Here is a 21,896-nt window from a genome sequence, read left to right as displayed (position 1 = left end):
CCATCTCCTGAGGGAGATATGTGGATTTTTAAGCTGCTAGATACTTCACTATGTTGAACAGCTAATTGCAAACTTTGTCTGTCTGATATTTGATTCATTAAAGCTAGCATATTGTGGGTTTATTAGAAGACAGCCCTCTGTGTCTACACAGTTAATGAGAACAGAGTGAACCAAAGTTGAGGATTATAAAGCCCAAAACAATTATTTTAAAGGGGAAAAACACTCTGAGCTGAGGGGAACTCCAGAGTCAGGTTATATATAGTATATATAGTATATATAGTGTATATATATATATATATATATATATATATATATATATATATATATATATATATATATATATACAGTATGTGTACTCTGTCTGTGAGTTTAACACTGCAACACTTTTCACATGACACATAATCATTTCAACCACTGTTAATACAAACATTTGACTGGAATAGCTTGAAGGAAATACTTGTAATTTTTAGTGCAGGTTCCGCATAGTCGGTCTAGTTCCTCCAGCTTGCACACACACACACACACACACACACACACACACACACACACACACACACACACACACACACACACACACACACACACACAGATCAAGGCTAAGGCACCACACATCCACTGCCTCTGTGTGTGTGTGTGTATGTGTGCATATTCCTCAGGTTGAGGAGAAGTGACAGGAGGAGGGTTACATGGTGAATCACAGCCTCTCTGACGCTTATACGGACACATATTCTTAGACACAGAGCTGCTCTGGTTAATCTACCTCTTGTATACACCTACATTCAGCTCTGGAGACAAATGCACAGATGTTTTTTTATTTTTGTACACACTCTCTCACACATCAGTAATGCGTATAACAGAACTTGTAACATCTTCACGTCTTGCCAGAGGTTTCGTCTGCTCGGACTTCGGAAGGAAATCACCAGAAAACTTCCAACCGACGCATGCTTTCCAACACTCCCTGCAATTATGATGACATGTGCTGCCTGAAGAAGCTTTTATTCTTATTTTATTGAATCAGTTTCTGCTTTTTTTTCTTCCATGATATATTGGTTTGGGATAGTCTGCCAAAGTTTCTCCGCAATTTTTTGCTTTGCACAATTTGGTCTACATGGATGAAATACTTGGAAACAGCTGCAATTTTAAGAGGAAGTTTCAAGCTACTCTCGAAATATCAAATTGCTCTTAAACTATCTGAACTACATCAGCTATTAGAGGCAATATTAGGAAACCATAGCTGTTAGGTGATAAATTAAATAATATGATCTACTATATTATATAAGATGTGCATTAAGAAACTAGAATCAGTGACACAACTTTGAAAACTTGTCTTCATTATATTAGGATCATTATTTCCAAAGTCCAGTCGTGCTCTGTCCTGTCATTAGCATGTTGCAGCCGCTTACATCAGGCCACAGATAACAGGATGTAGACACACAGTGTGGAACACATTAGTGCAGGGATGTTTGAGTGTTTTTTTCCGCCAGTATTCACCAAGTCTAAATGTATTGAGTATTTCCAGGTCACAGTACAGGAAGCACTAACAGGATATGCAACACATGATAATGTGATAATGAAACAATAGGATTTATTTCCTTCCCAACAAGATATTAAGCCATAGGAGAAATAAAGTGGATAACTTATTAAATCAAGAACTGTTTCTATTTGACTTACTGTGAGTAGATTAAATAAATTCTACCAAATCGTATAAAGTATGATGACAGATTAATACATAAGAAACAATTTAATCTGGAGACAATAAAACCATTTCAATCAAAATGCAAAACAACAAACAGTAAAAAAGCAGCGAGTGCACGCAGCTACGCTAAAGCTTGAGGCCAAAACATGTGGTACTGAGTCAGCTGCACTGCTTAAAGCAAGCAACACTTTGTCATTCACTACTCAACTGAGTTTGTAACAGTATTTAAGATTTTTATGTAGCTGACATTTAATTTGGTAACACACAAAAGCCCCAGCAGAAAGACTATTTTCTGGGGACAGTATGTGCCAATGTAAAGTTTCATATCGCACTTTGAAAAGTAGTGTATGTTCTGTTACGGGCAGCATCTAGAACAGGTATGCATGAAAATACTTTTGTCTTCCCGCAACACGCAAATCATCAGGGGTTGGTGCTGCTCTGTGCTGTGCTGCTCTGTTCCCGTCCTGTGCTGTGGTTGTTATGATGAACAACAAACTGCCTTCAGGGAAGTTCTCAAAGTTTCAAAGCAATTCTTTCATACTGATGTACTGTATAATACGTCACTGAATACCATTCAGTGTTACACCATTTGTCATAGATTGACGGCTTTCCTGAATAGGTGAGGGCATTGGAATAACAAAGCAGTGCTATTTGATTTGTCATAACTAACAAGCCATTGTTACACAACATATACACTACATCAGGTATCCAATGCTTCTGTAGCGACAGAGAGAAAGAGAGTCCGGGTCTCACCACACTGTATCATTTTTAATGGCAACTGACAATAAAACTGATGAATGGGACAGTAAAAAGCTACTCCATTTTCTCCTCTAGTCTCACAGATTAGAAGCAAAATTGTTAAGATTTCCAGTCCATCCCTCATATTTCCTCCAAAGATTTGAAAAGGATAAGCGAGATGGCAGCGGTTCAGTCGAGCCAGTAAAATCCTCCAGGCGCAGGCGATTTCATATTTGGATCCTCTGTTTAACTTTTTAAACTGCGCGTATGCTTTATTTATCTAAGTGACCAAAATGCAGGAAAGCTGTGCACACAACTCTCATTCATAGATTACAGATGTCTGTGGAATTTGACCCGCTTGAAGATACACTGCTCACAGTGTATCTTCTGAACTAATACATGGCAGAACGAGAGTCGTCTGTTCCTGATTTTCATGCCTCCTCATCATTGTATCTATAGTGTTCATCGCCAGATCATACAGGTGTTTGTGATATCGCTTCCGACCCTTGTAATGTTCCACTAGCTCGTAATTCTGGACACATATTGTTGAACAAGGTTACAGATTGGAAAAGATTGCATAACTAAGGGCCCACTCCCAGCCGAGTCTTACAAAATCCAACGTCAACGAGACAATGATCATTTTTGTTCTGCGGCTGAGAAATTTAACCCTGCATCACACAGACCAGGTCCACGAAGTGATAACGTAGCGCTCTGTTCAGTGAGTAAATCTATTCTAGGCATTCAGTAAAAGCCGCCCTGACATATACAAAGCCGACCATTGGCTGCTCGCCAAAGCAGGAAAGGTCAGAGATCAGAGTTGCTGCTCTCTAAATCTCCGAGAAGGGACTTTTGAACCTGCAGTGCCTCTTCTGACCAACGGGAGGACTGCTGGATAACTCATTAAGTGTGTGAATCTGTGTGTGCGTGTGTTTGTGTGCACTGTAGCTGTCCTGACTTGCCAAATTCTCGGGAACAGCCTGCACTGAAGTCTTGTGAAGTCATGCAGCGGGTAACAGCAGACGAGATGTTTCTGAAATGACACGTTAGCTCAGATTCTCAACGTGCTTGCATCAGTTTCTGCTCTCCAATTACACACAATTAACTTGAAGCAGTCTCCATAAGAGGTAAATTAAGAATACATAGCTCAGTAAGTGAATTTCCTCTTGCATTCTATAGCCTGTAATCTTTTAGCCAGCGCACAAGGATGTGTATTGTTTTACTCTGATATTCACGGCCCCGTCCTAATCCCTCGCTCTCGTCGGAGATGCTGGACTTTGGCTCTTTGGCTCTGTGGCTCTTCCCAGCCACAGCTTCCCCCCCTGACCGGGCCCCTGCCGTCCTGCTCTCCGCCTGGCCCCGACCTTTAGCTACATACCAGAACACATAGCAGCAAGGACAAAGTGTAAATGCACATGACACATAAACATGCGTATACAGTCACAGGCACTATTACAAAGGTGTCGTCTGAGCCACAGGAGTTATGGGCTCTTGGTCTGTGATATGCAATGAGATAGAAGAAGTGGTTCTACACACACACACACACACACACAGAGAGACACACACATGCAGACTTACAGTTCGCACAATCACATGAGCCGTTAGACAGGGCGACCAGTTGGCTAGAATCTGAGACAGAGAAGGGGCCAATAATCTGACAAGTGCCTTCCATTAACCATTATATTAAATCTTATATAATATTTATATTAATAAAGTACACTTTATTTTTTAACAAGTGAGGCTCTGCACATCTCAGTAGATGCGATGCAGATTTGTTTAGAAAGACTTTTAGTTTGAAATTTTACTGATTTATTAAAGCAATGTCATAAAATCAGGGGATTTACTAGGAACAAAATTATAATAAAAAATCTTAACTATAAATGCAGAAGATTTGAGGACATCCTGGTTTTTAGTTCCTAATGTTTGTCGAGAACTGTGGACTCGGCGCTGGCCCAGATGCATCTTGACAATTTATTTGGCTGGCCTGAGAAATACCCACAGTATTTCAACTCCATATCCCTAGTTTGTAACATTCCTGTTAAATAAACGGGGCGTCCAAGGCCAGGCTAAGATTATGTCACTGGATCAGTTTTTCTTCTTGGATCTGACTTTACAAAGCTCCTCCACAGCCACAGAAGACGTTACACAACTGTTTTCACAGCGGTACTCCCTGTGTCCAGCACATTGATTTAAAAATATGAAATCAGTGAAGTGTCCCTTTAAGGACTACAAATCTCATAAAGGCATTTCTGCATCTTCAAAATCATTAACCTCTTGTGTTTAAGGCCCGGGTTGTGGTTCAAGGGGTTAATTTGGAGAATGTGCATCTGTTGTCATATCCAGGCGGTTGTGAGCTGTCAGCGGTGACAGTAGTAATTGACAGTATAGTTTTGATGAGACGCTGACAAAGACAAGGCAAATCCTCCCATGCCCATGCTGTGAGCTAATAGAACTAATTGACCTGATAGACCAACCAGCCTGTTCAGATCTGTACAGACCTAATCCTACTGTTTACTTTCAACAAGAGCTCCTGCCAGTAATGAGACATGTACTGAAACATCCAGAGCATGTCAAACAAAATGCAAACTGAGACTGTACACAGACACATTCATCAGTGTGGTGATTTCTGCTACTACAACACGAACTGTACAGGTCAAAACATTAAAATCATACCCCATAATCCAGTATAGTATAATTTAGCCTCGGTTCTGAGAGTCGACACATGCTAAAGTCGCCACATGTCGCCACAGTAGCAATGTTAACAAGACCTGGCTACTTTGACTGTTTTTCATTTAGCAGCATGCAACGGCAGAGACATTAGGCAATAAAATCTACTTCATTTACCAAATGAATTCTTCACAGCAGAAGAACGTTCCCTAACAAAAGGCAGACCAGATGCATGATGTCAAATTTCTATTTTTTTTCTCCACACAGCTTTTGTTGCCCATTTTTGGTCAGTTAATGACAAACACTTAAAAAAAGTGAAATTTGTAACACATTTCTCTGAGTCTTGTATGTTACACTTTAACTACTCCTCTGCACAAATGATTAAACTGTGACAAGGCGAGTTCCTACCAGCAGCTCTTGACTATAAAACATACCATCTTCTCTGCCATGTAACAATTTGATAATATTAGACACCTTGATGAGGATATAAGGTAAAATTAACTTATTGGACAGTCTTTTCTTTTCATCCTTGTGTAACTTTTTTTATGACTTCACCATTGATGCTGTGTGTCGCTGGTATCACAGGCAGGGCCTAATTAAAATCAACAAACAGAAATTGTTCCATTATGTGCGTTGCAGTTGTTATTCAACCTGCTGCAGAAGTATTTATGTTGTGTTGGTAGCCAACTTGATTACCTTAATGGAATTGCTCTGGCTTATGGTTTTATTGTCTGTCCTTTTTAGTTTTTTGTCGACAACTAAATGCCATGAAGTCATCCTATTACAAAATCCTGATTGTGCTATCGTCATTACTCATTGTTTAAAGTAGTTCTGCGCTGTGATCAAGCTATGTGACCTTTTCTGCTGGGCTAGTAGGGATATGAGAGGTGGAAGTGGGATATTGAATGTGATTGAAGTGCAGCCAACAGAGAGCAACAGGATCAACCTGAGTATTTTCCCCCAACAAGCTGGACTAATCTGTTTGTTGGACCAGGTCAAGGGATTAAATGGGTGGTGTTCGGCAGCCATCCTGTCTGACCTCAATACACTTAACCTGACCCAGTCCTTAAGACAAATCATCTACCTGTCCGGAAGCAGAAGGTTAAAGCTGCCAAAAGATGCAGGAACTCTTCAGTACAGTATAGACAAGACCTGTCTGGGTAGCAGATTTGTCTTTATTAATATACTTTCTGAATTGTTATAAACTATAATAAGCTTCATTCCCCTCCGAAACAAGGTAATAATAGTAGTACCATTGTTACAGAGACATCAGATCAGATCAGCTTCAGATTACAACAAACTCCACATTTTAGTTATGACTTTGCGACGCACTGTGTATTTGTACAAGGAGACAAGGCTGTATTGCTTTGGCGTTCTGGAGCCAAACCAAGTTATGTGAATAATGCATCGATCCAAGCCTTACAGTATCACAGCCCACTAGTACAGTCTGCATGACTGAGCACAAACCCAGTGAACTCGGACATCTCTGCTTACACTCCAGGGAGAGATTATCCACTCACAAACCCTATTTCAAATGCAATGTCATTTCCTGACCGAGGAAGACCAGTGAAATAGCCAGACGACAGACTGGAGAGAACCTGATGGCGAGCACGCCCTTGTGGGAGACTGCAGAGTCTGATGGGCTTTAATGTGGACCATGTGCTCGCAGAGGGCAGGGCAGAGCTGAGCCGGCCCTCATCTTCACAAGCAACTATTGACAATTTCCGCAAGTATGCGTGAGATGCACACAGAGAGGGACACTCCCAGATACACACACACACATGTGCATGCACGCAAGCACGCACGCACACACTTACACACACACACACTTTTTCCATCTGAGTGGAGTTGTCGCATGCAGCTAGAATCAAAGGTCAGCCTGCTCTCACATGGGTGCTGCATGTGGCGAGCAGACACACATATCTGTCTGTCTGTCTGTCTGTCTGTCTGTCTGTCTGTCTATCTGTCTATCTATCTATCTATCTATCTATCTATCTATCTATCTATCTATCTATCTATCTATCTATCTATCTATCTATCTATCTATCTATCTATCTATCTATCTACAGTATCTATCTATCTATCTATCTATCTATCTATCTATCTATCTATCTATCTATCTATCTATCTATCTATCTATCTATCTATCTATCTATCTATCTATCTATCTATCTATCTATCTAAAAAAAACAGTGGTCATAACTACGTTCTTCTTACTGAACCTTCGTGCTTACGGTAAAACACTAGAGAACTGCCTCTGGTCACGGGCATGCGTCCAAAAGAAGACACTAGACTAGAGAGTGGATTCAGCTTCTACTTTTTCTCTTGAGTTACTGTAAATTAGCGGAAGCTTGGGGGTGGTCTACATTCACTACTTTGGAAAAACACGTCTGGATATCTGTATGTTGTATGTTAGAGTAGAAAAGATTGTCGTTACTTCTCATTTCCTCCAAAATACTCAGATGCTACTCCCCTGTTCACCATCGTCTGGTTTTCCTCCACTGTGAAGTAGGCAACTATTCAGATTTATGAATTACAGTAATGTCAAGCTATGATAGACCTATATTCATGATACTCAGATTGAAGATAGAAGATAAAAAAGGGCAACTAAAGGTAAAGCTAAGGCTAAGGCTAAGGCTAAGGCATGACCCTGTTGGTTTAGCCTAGCATAATGGAAACAAGGGCAACGGCTATCTTAGCTCTGTCTTACTGTAGCCTAATAAGTGTGGTAATACCAAATTGTGTTTGAACAAGTGGGCCATGTGTTGGACCACACTTCGGCTGGGCACAAGCGTAAACGTGATTGTTGCTAAGAAACCAGCAAAGACTCCACTCCACGGTGATATTGATCTTCTTATCTAACTCCCAGCAAGAAAACAAGAAAACATGTTTCTCCCCCAAAAAATGTCAAACTATGTCTTTAATCTCATAATGTAATTTCACCTGCGGGTGCTCACGACGTGGCCAAGCTACATTACAGTAATCTGTAATGTAGCTGTAATGTAGCACATGACTATTACAGTCATGTGAATGTGAGAGGAAAAGCGACTACCACATGTCTCGTGTAAGTGATTGTGTCCACGGTTTGCATGCGTGTTGCACAAGCTGTACTGTATCCAAAAAAGACCCAGTGTTTGCTGTCCCTCTCTAAGTGCTAATAAGAACAGTAGCTTAGAAATCCTAGACAGCCCCACTTTCACCAGACTCCCTTTGCCTCCCTCTCTCTCTGTCTCTCTCTCTTACAAGGGATTAAGTTGTCAGGTTACATTGAACTCTGAGAGCCCTCCACCCAGACAAAACCATCTTAAGGTGCAGGCCGTGTGGTTATTTATAACTCTGTTGGGTAAGCCTCCACTCTCTACGGCCCACTTCAGCACATTGACATGTATGGGCCTCTGTGTTCCGCTTTATCATCAAGGGGAACAGGTCGCATTGGCTGCCTTTGTGTGTGTTTGTTTTCATCCGAACTGTATTGAAAAAGGGTGCAATATTGTATCTACATGTTTTAGTGTGTGTGTGTGTGTGTGCGTGTGTGTGTGTGTGTGCCCGCCCATCACAGCCATTTAACAAGATTGTCTGGCCACTACTGTTCAGACTTTCCAAAGAATTACATAATAGGCCTTCACTGAAGAGCACCCGACTGACAAGAGCACCTTTCCTGACGTCACCACACACACACATGCACGCACGCACACACACACACACACACACACACACACACACACACGCACACACACGCACACACATACACACACAATGGGAGTGCTGGGTGCAGGCAGCAGACTGCAGACACACAATACTGGTCCTCTTTCCTTTTGTTACACTGTCCTGCGTCCCACTCTCACTTCCTTTCCGACTTTTTCTCTCTTTCACCTCACAGCCCACCTATCTGGAACTACTGTCTATTTTGGGAGCCTGGTGCCGGCCAAGTATCGGCTGCAATGTGTAGAACACATCACGGGTAGGGGCCCCTTCGAGACAGGATGTGTTCTGGCCTTACGCACCGCGTTGAGTGGGTGTAGGCTACTTGGTATAATCTCTCAATCCTTCGCTCTAACATTGATTTAAGAACAGATATGAAACCTTTTGAGACACATTGAATGACATTTTTATCTTTGATTACTGTAAGCATTAGAGTAGTATCACAACAAGGGTTAAAAGTCAGAGCTTTGGTGTAACTTGTCTCTGCTTGACCTATCCCGTGTGCCTGATTACATTTACACCTGTGTGTTTTCAAACTCAGAACATTCATGAATTATTAAATAGATTACTTTCTTAAGCTTTATATGAAGACTGAACAGCTTCTACAGTCAGTGAGATGCTCCTTCTACTGAACATCCACCTATGAATTGTGGTCACCAACACTGTACTGGGAGAAATGACAAAAAAAACTCTCAAAGACAGTTATTGATTGTTTCAATAAATTACTTTATTTATTGTCTATTTATCAAAGCAAGTCAGTCCCCCCATAAAAGAGCTAAAAAACAGAAGACCACCGTGATCAATCCACAGTTACGTAAAAACAAGACTGTTCAATGCTGAAGAAAAACAGCAGAGAAAAACCAGAGCTCACCACATTTCAGCTGCTGACATTTCTACAATTACTTCTCAATCCTTACAAGCGTGTTGCCGACATTTTTGGGCATTTGCACATTTTACTACATCAAGCAAGTGAATGCTCCCAATAAATCAATGTTTTGTTTTTTTTTTTGCTTTTTAGGGTCTGTCTATTCCTTTAACTTCATTTCAATATTTTTTATACAAGTGGACAGGACCAGCTGAAAATGCCGATGTAGGACATAATATCTTCACTTTGAAAGACTAAAAAGAATCATCATACATTTACACATAAATAGGCCGTATTATAGTTTTACGTCTGTTGTACTCAGGCTACAACTTGGACTTTTCTATATTCATATTTTGAATGATTAGTCAGAAGACCATACAGCTGTTGGCCAAGCAGAGCACTTCTTATATTCATTTTTGTAGACTATGTAACAACCTCTGAGATTTAAATCCAGTTTAAGCCCAGTTTAGGAACTTGTGTCCCTCACTTCAGCTGACCATTGTTCTGCAACCAATATTTTTTTTCCTCAGCTCAAGCTGTCCAGTGTAAAGCACTCAACCAGAAGTCCCTTCAATTTTAATAAAACTTGGATAAAATAATAAAACAAGGACTTTATTGGCGCGTTGTGTTTTCATGAGGTGACAGTGCACTTGGGACTTCATTAAAATACACTTGGAGAGAGATCATTCTTCTTCTTTTCCTTCTTCAGTTGACACCTATTTTTTATATTTTCAAAAATGACGCATTTTCGCATCTCATTTGAACACATGTGAATAAGCTTTTCTTTTCCTCCAGATTTTAAATGTCCCAAAGGACCTGCCACATACAGTAAATCAATACATTTCATATCTTAGACCACATCATAGACGACACACTGCACAGCTCGCTGTATGATGTCTCAATCAAAGGCGACATGACAAAGGAGGACTGGAGACTATTACATTACACTTTTGCAAACTCATTTAATCATATTTGATTTGTGAGTCACAATGAAATATGAGCTGCAAATTATTGAAGTACTGAGTATAGTTTGTAGAATCGCAGGATGTCTCTGTTCACTTTACCTCCTCCCAAATGAGAATTCAGTGCATTTAAGAGGACAGGACAGTGACTGCTGAGATAGTTTTCTATTTTAAACTTGTTCCACTGCCGTTGTCTTTTCTGATTCTGTCTCTGAGAGGCTTTGTGAACACCAGGGACAATGATGATGGGAAAAAGTCCAGACAACTGCTTTCCAGAACCCAACAAGTAAATACATATTATTATATATTGCTCAGAATGATCATATACTATATACTATCTACGTATATATTTCTCAAAAGCCATTCATTATTTCAATTATGTTAAATGAATGTACATAAATGTAAGTATACCTTTGATTTTTCTGTCTTATTATTATATTATATATTATTAACGGAGAAGGGGTGGGATTTAATAAACATTCCTTCTTCTAACTCCTTTTTTTTTGGTGGCGAATGAAATTATTATGATTTTTGACAATTTTTGTTCTACAACTTTCTTATGTAATTTCATAACATTCTACATCCAAACTTGCGCCTTATTTTGCTTACATGTTGGAAACAAAGTCAATTCAATTCAATTCAATTTGGCTTAATATAAAGAAGATTCAATCATGAAATCAATTAATTGGTTAATCATCCCATGAAGTATGTTAATCAATAATTCTTTAATAATTCAACAAATTCTCAGTCTTCAAAATTGAAAGTTTAACATGGGTCTGTCACCAAAAGTTGAACATTTTTTCATATTTACACAACCTAAGCTACACACATCCCTGATCAATCAACTTAACTGATTATCAAGCTCCATTTGGAACAGTTTTGTGATTTTGTGTTGAGTAGGGCGTCGGCGTGGTGCATGTGTGATCTCCTGATTTAGTTCCTGCATGCTTTAGGCCACAAGATGCACTTTTCCCTCCGGGGCTAAAGGTCGTGGAGGATTGTGGGAGCACGCTGCGCCACAGCCTGCGGTTGCGTCACCAGCAGTATTGAGTCAGGTGCACTCCCAAGGATCTCACTGCCAGCTGCCGTCGAGGCAGGGATAATCTGCCTAAGCAGCTTTCACATGATTTCACCCACAGGGAAGAATTTAGGGGAGGTTTGTAAACCTCTTCAGACCTGGCCTTGGAGCTTCTTTCTGCTTTGACTTAAGAGGTGAACAAGGGCTGTACAGCAGACACCACACCAGAGAATAGTTCAGTCTCTAAACACAACATCAACAAAAAAGCCATTGCTCATTTGTAATTTCTTATTCCTGCACTCAAACACTCACAACTTGTCCATTAGCTCTTTGTCCTCAGCTTTCTATTTCTAACCATTCCTGAAACACATCAGCTATCACTCCATTAGCCATTACACCGAAAGCACCACTATGAGACGGACAAGCGATAAGGAACATTAGATCAGATCATGAATAGACGTCCTGAGAGAGCATCTCCACAGCAGATAGAGAACAGTGCAGTCTGATTTATCTACATGAATAGACCGCAGGAAGTTTCTGTGACCTTCTCCGCGAGGGTGAGATGAACTTGAACAGATGAAGTTAATCTACTAACAGTCAGGGGTCAGAGTCAGTGGCCTGGTGTCTGATGTGCTGCTGGTATCGCATATTCCACAGGGCACTGGCAACCCTGTCCTTGGAGGAAGAGCTGTCCCAGTGATCCCTTGTGTCCAAGCAAATCTCTGACTTTTGCATCTTGGCAGTAACTCAGATTGAAATCTTATGGTGCTTGTTTTTGGAAAGATCAAAAGTGACACACATCATAAAATAAAATAAAATAAAACATAAACTAATACAAATGAAGACAAAGAAAAAACAATCCCCCAGGTTGAAAAGAGCTTCGATGTGTAGACATTAACAATACTTAAAAACTTGGCCCTTCAGTTGACTACTTATTTAAATTGGTGTGCTTTTGTCTTCACATATGTGAAAAAAAGATATAGGATCTACTTTCCCTCTGCCTTTATCTGGAGGTCTTATCTCTGACTGAGTTCAAGCAGCCCCTCCATAGCTGAGACAGAGATTATAGCCTGCTGAGCTGTTTTGTGCACTAACTAACCCTCAGCAGCCGCCTGTCTGATGTTGATTAAAACTGCAACAGTGAAAAATGGTTGCATAACAGCAAACATTCACTTTTTTTATTTTAATTTCAAGGAAAGCTCACATGATGCAGCTCACTGTCACACCTAAGTGAGTCATTGTTAATATACATATATATATATATATATTTTTATCTTCACCTCAGTTTCTGCTTCTTTTTATTTAAGTCACAATGTAAACAGCCTGTTTCATGTTTTCACACAGGAATCTTGTCATTTCAGTCAATTTTTCAGTAGCAGGTGCCTGAGAAAACAACTGCACTTCAACACCACATTATGGAGCCGCTCTAGTCACAATCTCATGCTCAGATACAGTAAATTGCTTGAGTAAGGACTTGCTATTACTGCTCACGGAGCAGCTCACACCTTAAGAAGATTATTGTTTATGTTCCTCCTGGCAGTATAATGTATGTCTCCAACAGGAAGTGTGTTAGGTAAGTCCATAAGCCTGGAGCCTGGAGCACCAAACATGTGAGTCTGAACCTGCAAGCAAACACAAGGAGACTGACAAATGTGTATTGATATAGTTTATTGTCGATTTAACCTTTGTAAACAGTTCTCATATTTGAGATCCCTCACTGCAACAGGTCTCAGTTCAGTATTTTTACTCCAAGATGATACAGGAGCTTAAAATGTGTAGATACAAAACACCTTTCTTGTTATAATAACACAGATTTCTCTGTGTATATAAAGTCTCAATTCCAATTTCAAATGCCTGACACTTAATAATAAGGTCTTTGCTGTAAATAATAAATATATTATGATTGAGGCTGTGCAGGCTGTCTCAGCACTCCTTTGATGATGCTCCTCTCTGTTTGCAGCAGCTGCCTGTTCGTCTCTTTCTGTGATGCTGCTCTGCTTTCTCACCTTGCACAGCTGGCGCAGCAGCTGGCAGAGGCACAGGTACAGGCCACCTGAGTTTAGTGGCACGGGTCTGGCACATCTGGTTGGGTTGGGGGGTGGGGGGTGGGGGTGAGGCTTGGATGCACAACTAGTGCATCGAAATACACAGGAGCTGAAAGCACCATGGTCACATCCTTTTGGATCAGGTGGATTCATCTTACTGCGGGTGCTTCTCCTCCAAGTCTCATGCATCCTTCCTTCTGCAATCTCTTAATGCACTCACAGGCCGATTCCCTGGGAGTGGATCAGGGAGGCGAATCGCTGACCTGAAACAAATCTACAGAGCACACAAGGTCAAGGCGTGAAACTTATATGCACGGTTATGGTGCATTAATGCGGGGTACTGGCAGTGCTACTTGAAGAGGATGTACAGGAGAAAGAGTGGAATAATCCCATGTTGGTGTTTCCCCTGTGTGTGTTTCTGTCTGTCCGTCTGCTGATCTAATGGAGGTTTGTTGGGTGAAAGGGGATGAGGAAGAGGTCTGCCAAGCATAAGGACAGGGGGGTAAAGGAGCAGACAAGAAGATAAGGAGATTGGGGCACAGACAGGGAGCGAGGAGCCAGACCACATTAAAGGTGGTTGATAAAGAAGATGATGTACTTCAGACAGGCTGAGGAGGGAGTCTGCCCAGTTCTTGGTTCCATCTGTGGTGTTAAGTAAGAGCTCGAGGAGTGAGAGAAGGCAGCCAAGAGCATGTGTGCAAAGGGAGAGTAAGCCGGGGCATCTGGTTTTGTTAAGGCCCCAGAACATTCCTTCCCTCTGTTCGACTCTGGCTGGCAGCTTTTAAAGGGACACGTTCGCACTCATATCCTGCTCTGGGCATTGCCCTCTCTCTTGAAGTTTGATTTGCGAGTGCTGAGGGTCACAGACAAGATGTCTGTCTGTTTCTATGCAAGCTCTTCTTCTGCCTGACACTCAGGGCTGTTACAGAGGAGAAAAGTCGTACGTCTTTCATGACAAGGACTATATGCAGAAACATGTTGATGACAGCAGACTTCAGCTTCCAATCCCTTTACTTAAGTGTCATTAGTTCAGGGGGTTTCTCACTATTCATTCAGAACACAAATCCAGATCCCATAAAAGGGCATGATGACTTTCTGCTGTCATAACTAGCAATTAGGATTTTTCTAGATATGCATCAACAACGATAAAGACAAAGTGGAGCCACTTTTGTCAGTGCTTTGATGATCCCCAGCCTTCAACTTTATTAGCTTCAGCTGTGATTACTGATACAACTGCGCTCCCGGCATTAGTGGCCAGTTCCTAAACTCCTTCAGATGTTAATGTGTCAAGTCTGAGAAGATCAGCTTCAAGAGAAATTTCACTGGAAAATTTTCAATATGCTGAGAAATCCATGTCAGATGTTTGTGTTCCTTTAGGATTTTACCAGGTAGGGAAAAAAATAGAAGACTTGAATATGACTGCTCATGCTTGACTAAAAATGTGTTTTTTGGGGTGATGCAAGCCAGGTGAAACGTACAATTGTGCCAACACTGTAAAACATTATATGACGGACCATTAAAACCAAGCACTAAACTGCAAAGCTATCATAAAAACTAAGTCTAAATGACAATTGTTTTTCCTTCAGTCAAGTTGTCTCTCTTCTTTTAATAAGTTAAACTATGAATCTATAATCAGAAAAAGCTGTCAGACATCATGTCCTACTGCGACTGAATTATATAATATATCACTTGTTACACTTCTATGTCTTTGTCTTTCTCCAATTTAAAACCGGTCGGAGAGGTCTTCCATGATGCAATACTTTTGTTACATGATACAGCAGGTGTCATGGTTTGAATCTGAACACATGAGCATGCTGCATTAAGTGACAGTCATAACACTCATTATTTTCTGTGACTTGATCCCAGCATCGTCCCAGTGTCCTTCCTCCGGGCTCGAACGAGTCTTCAGTGCAGGAAAGAGCCGACCACAACAGTTCTTCAGCTGGCAGCTTTAGTTGGTACATGAGGACATAAAGCTTGCCAGTGAAGAACTGCTGTAGGTCAGCCAGAGAGCACCTTACGGCCAACGTGCACTTACACACACCGTGCAACATTTTTGAAGTTTTGATTTCAATCTGCTGCTCGCTGCCATCTGTAACTGAGGCTAATAGGATGAGACACCTGTCAATCAAGCAAGTGCACCTCTAAACATACATCTCCTTGGAGAAAGACTAACTCTATGAATCATCACCAAGGCACTAATTAGCATGTTAATCAAGCTGTTGATTGTGAGTATTTTTCTTTTGCAGTTGGAGATGCATTTTTTGGGGGGGAGCCAACATTTAGCAACCATAACTTGTGCTATATCTTAAGACATTTCCACATCGCCTTCAGCTTTTGGCTATGGTGGTTTCAAATTGGTACACATACATTCACACACACACAGACACACACTCATTCTCTCTGTGCTAGCTTTAAGTGGAACTTGTGGGAAAGAGGTGAGGAGGTAGAGAGAAAGATACAAGAGAGGAAAACTCTATAACATTCTTTTGTCCTTATTTGTGAATACTGCGGTTTACAGACTATTTAAGTGTGCACGCACACATAAACAAACAAGCTGCGTGTGCGTACCGACACAGAGTTAGTCTGCATCAGACATGCCAGCCTACTGTTTTAGCATTCTCTCTGCTTTAGCTTCTAATTGAATACAGAAGTCCTTGCTAGCTAGATAGCCTGGCCTCTGGTTACAGCCTGGATCTCCTGATAGAAAACAGCTCTCCTCCCACGGGGCAGTTCAGTTTACAGCAGCCATACAGGGCTGAATGGAGGAATTTTCCTTCTAGTTTAGATACTTCCATTCCCTTGGGTATGCGACTGCTTCACTAATATGTCAAGTATTTTGTTATTTCACCTTGAGAAAACCCCGCAAATTTCCATCGGAATGAATGTCAAGTTTAAGAAATGTTGGTGGAAGGATGAAGCCCTTAAGAGTAATGACACAGGGCCAATTTGGTCCATCAACTCCTTTGCTATGAAGTCGTTGTGAAAGTTTAACCACAGCCTAATCAAGTGTTAAAGATTAAAAGTGACAAGAAAACCCTTTACGTGATGTACCACTTTAACATCCCCTTTCAGGCGGCCACTGTGTAATACTTACGAGTAGCCCAGGATTTGTCTTGCCTGGATTCCATTCAGCTGGACCGACTTCAACTATTGCAGTCAGTCAGTCTGAAAAGCCTTTCCCTAGCAGCATTTTCTTTCACAGTTCAAGGACAGGACTTTGGGCAAACTAGCTCTCAGCAGCACCACGAACCCAGCAACCCCTAGAAACTCAGCGAACCCCACGCTGCTCTGAGCAACAGTTGAAAGCTCTGGACTGCAGAGACACATACACATACACACACACACACACACACACTCACTCACTCACTCACTCACTCTCTCTCTCTGTCAATGTGACCGAGACTAGTTTGAAAAAGAATTCTGAATGGGTTGTGGGACTTGATCTTGTACTGAATCCAGAGGGATCCATTTAGGGTGTGTAGCATTGGAGATGAGATCCAGGGCAAAGGCTTTACTTTTGTTTTCATTGAGCAAATTTGTAAGGAGGCACCTGATAGCTCCATTGGCCTTTGTTAACAGCAAGAAGATTAGTTTCTACCGGTGTCTGCCAGATTGTATTTAAACTGGCAAGACCATGACAGATTTTTACAAGGACGGAAAGCGAGGTAAAGGGAGAAAAAAAATGGAAAAAAGAAAACGGATAGCGGAAATATCAGCAAACACCAACAAGGTCGGAGTTCAACCCCACTGCAAAAGAGAAAACCATTCAATTCTTAATATGACACAGGATGAAACCGCGAGCTACACTCTGGTAGAACACTAAAATCTAACAAATTTTACTTTCTACTCAAATCACAATGTGCAATATATTTTAAGCCAAATTGCTCACCAACTGTGGGCTATATCAGCTACAAAAGTGAAGAGTCTGAGGTTGTAGCATTTTTAATATGAAGCATACACACTAATTGACAAATCTTAAGCAAACAAAATATTATTTTTTTTGTTAACTTTGGGTGACGTGTACATTTTATCCCAATTATTTTAGACTGCAACATCCAATTGAACTTTAAATTCTGAAGTATGTAAATCTGAAACAGAGAAATTCTTTGCTGTCAGGACATGCAAGGCTGAAGGGGGGGATTTTAGGGAAGGACAGGAATAAACAATAATAGGTGCAAGACAACAGGACTATATGAAATTAATTTGCACCTTCATTATACACCAACTACATGCATTGGTTGGGTTTTCACATAGCATAAAAAATGAGGTTTTGCCTCTGGCAAACTACAGACGCCTGTTGAGACAGAGAGCTGCTGCTTTTTTTCCCTCGTAAATGTAATTTTCAAGCCCTATTATTCCTTAGCTATGTTCTTTCCCTGCTCACGATATGTTAAGCATGCACACTACACGCACACAGCGGCCATCCCAGAGTGGAGAACACAGTGTACCAGAGGAGTGATTTATTACACAGAGCTGACGATTCCCAGGACAATTACAGCCAGCCTAAGCAACAGGCTGAAAATGGCTCCTCGGAGTTTGTACGCACAAAACACGCAAACACACAAGAGACAGACAGTGCATGAGTGTGTTAGTGATTCAGTCACTGTTGGCTGTGTGCAAGCGATAAAGTCATGGAGAACAAGGCCTATTATCTGCATTACTCTTAACATGAGCAGACAGAAACACATCCCATATAGGTTTGGATTTTAAAGCGTTTTCTGCTTTCCCTGAGGCAGCTCAGGGGACAGAGGGACTTCACACCTGTTAAGCCCCGAAGACAACAGGTATGCTTAGTAGTGACGGAGATGGAGTGGTGGTGAATGGTGAAAATGTTAAAATGTAACACTTTAACCATTATGCTTTAAAATGCAAAGTCACCATGACACTTGTAAAACCAAATCCTGACCTACTGACATTTTGCAAAACAGCAGAGCGTCAACATGTGATTTGACTTCACTCAACGAGTGCTCCCTCTGGGACACAGGAAAAATCCCTATTTGTTTTCAATACATCTTAACTTGTTTTAGGGGTTCTGTTTGAGAAATGGTATTTCTCCGTAAATTCAACTGATATCTAATAGCTGAAGTATGGCTAAAAAAATAAACAGAGGACAGAGAATGGATTAAATATATGCATGTTTGCCAAAATCAACATATCCCAGAGGGTATGCAAGGAATGTCTTTGCCAAAACAATTGAATGGGAAGCCCCGTGAATCATTCAAAGAATGCCATTTCTTCTCCAGAAGTGATTGCAAAAAAGAAAAAATGCATCCAGCCCATTATTGTGACATTGAATAGTTTCAGCGTGTCAAGTGAAAAAGTGGCAAAGGAGGCAAAATGTTTCTCCTGCAACATGAGATGGCAAAAAGCTAACTCAGGGATACTTAAAACCACCATACAAAGATTTATCCTAGACTGCTCACTGTAAGAAAATGTAGGGCTAATAATACTATTGTTAAGTTTACCAAAGTAAGGCAGGATGATCTTACATGTGTGCGTGCTGGTGAGAGTGGCTTTGCAATAGATTCTGGCAAGTCTCTTATCTTTCCTCTAAAGACATCAACAATATCCGTTTAACAAGCAGCAGCATCCAGCCCTCGTCTTTTATGGTATTGCACTGATCTAAAGTATTTTCCCTTGAAAGCCGTGAACTTGGCAGAGCAGCTAACATTAGCTGTGCCTTACAGCAACCGTAAGGCACAGCCGAGAGTAGTTAGCTGAATAGGGCCTACTGGCATAGGAGTTTCATATGCAAATCCAGTTTGTCATGTATCATGAAAGAAAATATTCTCACATTAACACTCCCAACCAAAACATTTGTGGGAGCTGGGATTGTAGAAGTTCAAGCTTGAAAACATTTTGATTATTGAGTTAAAATATTCTGCCTGGTAAATATCAATCAATGCTAAATTATTTTTCAGTATTTCAGAATTTGTCGACAATTTTTTTAAATCAATAATGTAGTTGCTATAAATTAATAGGTAAAGAAAATGTCCATCACTCAAGCTTAAGCCAACTATAAAAATGCCTCCACTACTTCAGCACTCTTTTAAAACTCTGCTGAACAGAGTGATAACCACCATGCAGTCAAACCAACACATATGTTTTAACTGCCCACTTCTGAGATTTCAAAAACAATTTATAGCCATGTTAAATATCTGAATTAGCTGCAACTGGACAAAACCAACTGGAACCACGGTTAAAACATCCTGCTCTTAAGCTTTCTTACTGTAAGTATGTGCTTGCATTACAGGTGGCAAGGATGCACACACACAGACAGCACAGGGAGCCACAGCCCCAACTTTGAATGGTCTGCACTTGATCATCTCTGCACCCCACAACCCCCATAATCCTTTTCCCAAGGCCATGACAAATTGCTTTCAAGTCAAGAGGGGATCAATATATTTGCCAGTGCTTTCCTCTCACAGCCTTGAATGGGATTAGCGGGGCAGAAAGGGGAATGAATTTCAGGCGAGATGTATGGACGCACAAATGCGCACAAGCAAACATCGAAGTGTAATTCTGGTGGGGAGGCATGCTCAGGCTAGCACTCTGTCAGAGCGTGTTCATCAGTCCTGCTGCTGGCCTCTCCAAATGACCGACATGAGGGGAGGGGCGGCGATCGCTGAGCGTGTGTGTGTGCAATAGGGATAATGTACATGCATGTGGCATGTGAGCGAGCAAATGTATGCATGCATGTGGATGGGAGGGGTCCACACCCTGTTTTATAGAAGGGCAACCAGTTCGTTCTTCTACACACACGAACACCGTGTGAATCATGAAATGCCACTTGACACTGCTGACAGAAAATGAGCAAGTGTGCATGTCTGTACGTACATGCATATGCACGAGCACTGTGCATCTACAGTCTATAGTATAATCTCTATTTGTGCCCACAGCTGCTGTTTATCTGGATATGAATTAATGATTGAAAATGAAACATGCTTCAGCCGGTCTTTTAAACGTGGGCCGATGCCCTGTAAAAAGCCTAATGTGTTCCTCATAAGAGATTTTGTCTGGTACAGCTGTTCTCCTGGTAGGAAACATCCAGTCATGTCACAAAGTGCTGTAATAAGAAGGTTTCTTCTAATTTGGGGGCCGAGGGAGGGTTGAGGGGGGGGTGAAGGAGAGGGACGCGGAGAAAGACAGCAGATTGGGTGGGGCCCATGAAACAAGGCATAAACAAGTGACTCAGCCACATGCACACACAACAAGTATGTATCTCACCAGGGCATTTTTGCTCCAAAAATACACTTCAAACTACAACAACCTGACAGCAATTACGCTATAGTCATTATCCAAACACGTGAAATTTCGCAGCAGCCTTTGATCCAAAGAGCACAGCTTGTTAATGCCCTGATTTCCTGGAAGTGCACGGTGTTATTTACTTGAGGAAGAGGTGATGTGAACTGGCAGGAAGTCAGCAGGTGGGAAAAAGATAGGAGGAAATAGCTCTTCCAGTAAAGTCGCCCAGAGTGTCCTGCAGGATTTTATACCAAGCATCTGTGGCCAGGAATGCAAGCTTGGGAACAATATGGAGTCTGTGTGTGTGTTGCATGTGTGTGTGTTGAGATGGTATCTGCCTCAGTGATGTCATAAAGTGAGAAGCAGACAACCTGGTATCGGTGTTGCCACCAGGCGCAGATGAGACAGTGACACAGCATAACTGAATGTGCGTATGTGTGTGTACGTGTGTGCATCTGTTGCGAGCTGCAAGCTTTTTTTTTTTTCTTTTTTTTAACATATACGCACATATAAACAGACACAAAAAGGATCAAATGAGGGGGAGAAAAGGGCTCCTGAGACAGTGAGATACAGACACAGAGGGGTGGAAGTAGGGGTGTGAACGCCGGGTAAAGAGGCCGGACATAAAGAAAAGATTTGTGTGCTTCGCCTGGCCGTCATCTCCCTTCCTACCACTGGGATGAAGTGTGTCAAAGAGTACATTGTTTCTCTCTATGTATCTGTTTGTGTCCATCCCTTGCTCTGGCTAAATGCCGCTGTAGTCCCCATGAATTCATCCTCCCTCTCTCGCTCCCTCTTTCTGTATATATATCCTTTGTCACCCTCCCCCTCTAACCAGCAGTTTAGTTTGCGTGCTGAAAGACAGGAAATGCCTGTAGGGCAAATGAATAAGAAGTGGCAGCTGCCCATGCGTGGTACGAATCCAGAGACTCTCCTCGGTGTCATCCCTTCACCCCAC

The 21,896-nt window shown here is 41.4% G+C and overlaps 1 long non-coding RNA gene across 1 annotated transcript; it reads right to left on the bottom strand.

The window, feature by feature from the left end:
* Positions 1-13,300: 13,300 nt before the first annotated feature.
* On the bottom strand, positions 13,301-17,450 carry LOC146976034 (uncharacterized). The gene is made up of 2 exons (XR_015037473.1): positions 17,037-17,450; positions 13,301-17,006 (listed from the first exon to the last, which is right to left on the bottom strand). It is a non-coding gene; the product is annotated as an uncharacterized LOC146976034 (long non-coding RNA).
* Between the last annotated feature and the right edge of the window lie 4,446 nt (positions 17,451-21,896).

The sequence above is a fragment of the Trachurus japonicus genome, chromosome 13 (assembly GCF_045865225.1).
Source record: "Trachurus japonicus isolate A0001 chromosome 13, Traja_1.0".
Taxonomy (NCBI): domain Eukaryota; kingdom Metazoa; phylum Chordata; class Actinopteri; order Carangiformes; family Carangidae; genus Trachurus; species Trachurus japonicus.
This window is presented reverse-complemented; position numbering and strand designations above follow the sequence as displayed.